Source organism: Anolis sagrei, chromosome 2 (assembly GCF_037176765.1).
Source record: "Anolis sagrei isolate rAnoSag1 chromosome 2, rAnoSag1.mat, whole genome shotgun sequence".
In the NCBI taxonomy this organism is placed as follows: Eukaryota; Metazoa; Chordata; class Lepidosauria; order Squamata; family Dactyloidae; genus Anolis; species Anolis sagrei.
The window spans coordinates 20,369,968-20,375,031 of record NC_090022.1 but is presented as its reverse complement, the minus strand read 5'-3'; positions in this window follow the sequence as shown (position 1 = coordinate 20,375,031).

Sequence of the window (5,064 nt, the reverse complement as noted above, 5' to 3'; positions counted from 1 at the left end):
AACTATATCGAAACTGGTGTTGATGTAGTCTATCCAATGCACTTTTCTGAATCAGCACTTAAAATAACCCCGAAACAGACCTAAACACTAAGACACCGATACTTTCATTGGACTGTGTAAAGCCATTTTAGTGTGTTTACTGTATTTTAATTCTGTTTTTACCCCCGGTGGCGCAGTGGGTTAAACTGGAGATGTCTCTGCCTTGGTCCTTTCACTATTGGCTGCTACTTCCCGGCGGATGACAGGTGGTGCAATACCGGCTAAGCAGTGTAATTTCTCCAGTGGTGTGGGGCACAGACACCCTGTGATAATGCGGCATGTCTCATTAAGAGCCACATCTACTGTTTTAGTGTGGTGAAATGTGTTCCACACTGGGCATGCATACTCAGCAGCAGAGTAGCATAGCGCAAGGGCAGATGTCTTCACTGTGTCTGGTTGTGATCCCCAGGTTGTGCCAGTCAGCTTTTGTATGATGTTGTTTCTAGCGCCCACTTTTTGCTTGATGTTCAGGCAGTGCTTCTTGTAGGTCAGAGCTCGGTCCAAAGTGACTCCCAGGTATTTGGGTGTGTTGCAATGCTCCAGTGGGATCCCTTCCCAGGTAATCCTCAGAGGTCGGGATGCTTGTCTGTTCTTAAGGTGAAAGGTGCATGTCTGTGTTTTAGATGTGTTTTAGATGTGTTTTAGATGGATTAAGGATCAGTTGGTTTTCCCTGTAATAGGCAGTAAGAGCACCTAGAGCTTCGGAGAGCTTCTTTTCAACCATCTCAAAGCTCCCTGCTTGAGTGGTAATGGCACGATCATCAGCATAGATGAAACTCTCTGTCCTTTCTGGCAGTGGCTGGTCATTTGTGTAGATGTTGAACATGGATGGAGCAAGCACGCTCCCCTGAGGCAGGCCGCTCTTCTGTTTCCGCCTTGTCTAGTGTTGAGTGTTATCTGCCTTAAGTCTCTACTGTGTTAAACAGCATTCAATCTCCAGTGAAGATGCACCCATGATTTGGGGATAAGAATGAGAATAATAATAACACTGGCTGACATACATTTGGTGCCTCTAACATTACAGCAGTTTCTGGATCAGACTCCATCTGCTTGCCCATGGAAAATCATGATGACCATATCTAAAAAACTAGTACTGATGCAGTATATCCAATGTACTTTTCTGAATCAGCACCCCAAATAACCCCCGAAACAGGCCTAAACACCAAGACACCAAGACTTTTTTTTTTTTGGTTGGGCTGTGTTTTTGTGTGTCTCTTTATGTTTCTCCGAAGCGACTTCTGATTTCCAGCTCAACTAAAAGACATTGGAACATCTAAATGAAGTGTCACATGGCTGTGGTTTGTATACAATGCAAATAGAATGAAAGTTCCTCAGCCAACAGGACTTTTTTAAGACAAAAAGAGAAAGGGATGCCTTTTGTTTGGGTCTGTGTGCAGTTCCCTTACTAGGAGAGCATTGCGAGGAGGATTTAAACCAAATAACAGCCTCTTTCTAGAAGAAAAAGATATCAGTTTTCTCCTGAGGGCCAACCCATCACCCAAAACATTTTTTCTGCTTGAAGGGTACTTCACGATTCCATGCACAGAAATATCTATCCTGAACACTCTGTGTATAATATGTTCATTCAAGTTGCACACCAATTTGTTATAACCCCCTGAACATTAAAGGGTTTTTCTTGGGCAAATGTGATGTTGGCGATGATTAAGTAGAACCTTGAGATTCACCATGTATATACAGCCAAGTACAAAATGGTGGTTTGGGGAATAAAATGTATTCCAGCATTTGTACATGACCAGCTTTCACCCGTGAGTTTAAGGGAGATTTTGTGCTCTTTTAGTGGCATGACATCAATCCAGTAAATGAAACAGATAATATTAAGCAAAAGCTGAATCATAGAATTATAGCATTGGAAGAGACCAAATGGGCCATCTAGTCCATGCAGGAGAAACACAATCATAGTATCTCTGATAGATGACCATCCAGTCTCTGTATCCAAGGAAGGAGCTTCAACAACTTTCCAAAGCAGAGAGTTCCACCACTGAACAGCTCGTATGATCAGGAAATTCTTCCTAATGTTCAGGTGAAATCTCCTTTCCTGTAATTTGAACTGATTGCTCTTAGTCCTAGTTTCAAGAACAGCAGAAAACAAGTCTGCTTCCTCTTCCTTATGATATCTTTTCACATGGCTATACATAGCTGAGGATGAAAAGAACTGGCAGAATACCCCTCCTTAGACCAGTACATGCACTTGAATGTGGAACATGTTAAAGATTGAAAAGAGAAAAAAATAAGGGGCTCATTTATTGTGAAAGAAAGGAAGTTTAATTAGACTGATCACCAGCACCTTCTAGTGTCCAATAATGGAGAAGCCAGCACTTTTCTTCATCTTCTTGGTGTTGTCAAGGTTTTCCCATGACATTAAGTCCAGTCATGTTCGACTCTGGAGGTTAGTGCTCATCTCCATTTCTAAGCCAAAGACACCTTCATTTGGCCGGCATGACTGCATGGAGTGCCATTACCTTCCCGCTGGAGCAGTACCTATTGATCTTCTCACATTTGCATGCTTTGTCACTGCTAAGTTGGCAGAAGCTGGGGCTAACAGCAGGAGCTCACCCTGGTCCCTGGATTTGAACCTGCAACCTTTTGATCAGCAGCTCAGCAGTTTAACCCACTGTGCCACCAAGGTCTCTATTTTGCCAAATTATTACTGTTTGTGCCCTTGGATTTGGTTCTTTTTTTTTTTTACCCTTTGTGAAAATTCTGTAACGTAAGACAAGTGGCTAAATATATCATTTGAAAGAAAAAAACTCAGTAAGATTGGGGCATAGGGTGACAACCTGTGCTTGATGGGGTTACATTCCCCCTGAGGACATAGGTCTACAGCTTGGGGGTTCTCCTGGACTCAGCGCTGATGCTTGATGCTCAGATGTCGGCAGGGGCCAGTTAAAGCTTATGCACCAGCTGCAACCATACCTTGAGAAATCAGACATGGCCATGGTGGTCCATGCCTTGGTTACATCCAGATTGGATTATTGCAATGCACTCTATGTGGGGCTGCCTTTGAAGACAGCCCCGGAACTGCAATTGGTAAAAAGGTCAGCAGCCAGGCTTCTACCCAGAGCTAACTATAGGGAGCGCATGACACTCCTATTAAAACAGCTTCACTAGTTGCTGATAAATTGCTTGTCCCAATTCAAGGTGCAGGTTATGACCTACAAAGCCCTAAACATTTCAGGCCATGCCTATCTTCGTGATCGCATCTCCCCCTATGAATGGACATGGGCTCTAAGATCTGCCAGGTAGGCCCTCCTCTTGCTTCTGCCACTGTCACAAGCATGGTTGATGGGGATGAGGGAGAGGTCCTTCTTGGTGGTGGCCCCCATCTTTGGAACTCCCTCCCCAGAAAGATTAGGCAGGCCCCCACACTTTCCTCCTTCCATAAGGACCTGAAAATCTGGCCCAGCTTACTTGTCCGAACACATCTGCCTCTACGTCCCACCTCGTAACTTAAGATCATCCGGGGAGGCCCTGCTCTTGCTCCCACCAACATTGCAAACCAGGCATGTAGCCGGGGGGGGGGGGGGCTTGGGGGGCTTCAGCGCCCCCCCCCCCCCCGAAATTCTCATGGTGGTTCGTGAAAAGGCCTTACTGGTGCATTATTTAAACTGTTATGTTTATTCATATCATGATCTGATCACCATACTCAATATATCCCATATGCATGGGGGTATTGGGGTAACAATACAAAAGGTTTGCTAGGGTAGACCCTTTTTCACTCAGACTCAGCCCCCCCCCCCGAAACAAAGTCAGCCCCCCCCCCCCCCCTCCGAATCGAAGTCCTGGCTACGGGCCTGTCGCAAACGCAGCTGGCGGGGAGGAGAGACAGGGCCTTCTCAGCTGTAGCCCTCCACCTGTGGAATTCACTTCCAAATGAAATATGATCGACTCCATCCCTCCTGGCATTCAGGAAGAAATTAAAATCTTGGTTTTGGGACCAGGCTTTCGGACAATAAACATAAAGCAGCACTTGACTGGAAATAGACTGGCAAGATGATATATATGAGGATACAGTTTTATTGTTCTATCAGTGGGCTTGTGGACTGCATATTGTTTTAATAACGGTTTTAATGACTGTTATCATAATTTGATTAATTAATTGCTATTGTTTTAACTCTTTATGTATTTATGGTTTTATACTGTGTTATTGATTGTGGCATCGAATTGTTGCCTTTTGTTAGCCGCTCTGAGTGTGTGTCCCGTCCCCCCCCCCCCCGGGGTTGAGTAGAGTGGGGTAAAAATGCTATAAAGGATCTGACGACAGACAAGGACAAACGGAATGGAATGGATATATGGACTCTGAACCCGAGCATGAGATTGTCTTAATATTTTATTATGCGCTGATGTTTTAATTCTAATTGTTGAACTGCTTTTTTGTATTTTGTATTACTGTCAATTGTTTTAGGCATTTAATTATGCCTCCTCTGTAAGCCGCCCTGAGTCCCCCCCGGGGTGAGAAGGGCGGGGTATAAGTAAATGAAATAAATAAATAAATAAATAAATAAATAAATAAATAATAATTTTCACGAACGATTAGTCCCTAAGCCCTTCCCTGGGCCATTAGATAGTATTCTGTTGTGAGCTTTACTCACTTCCCCAGCCCTATGATACACTGTTGCACTACCCCTTGCCCAGCAGTTTTATAATTGGCCACGTCAATTTTCTAATGCTAGACATTAGTGGTTTGAACCCATCTGATGGAGCTATAATGAAATTGGTTTTTAATTTTTTGTGTATGTTTTAGCAGGATTTCATGTTTTAAGATGTTTAATTTGTCTGTATGGTTTGTCTTTCTGGCAATTCAATGTTTTGCCTTAAATGTCGGAAATTGCCCTGAATCCCCTTGGGGAGATAGGGTGGTATACAAACAAAGTATTATTATTATTATTATTATTATTATTATTATTATTGCCAAATCATGTAATCTCTTTTTGTCCGGTCAAAGAGCTGCACTGCTTTTTCAAGGATACTTTCTCAACAAATACTATCAAAAAACCAAGAAACAGG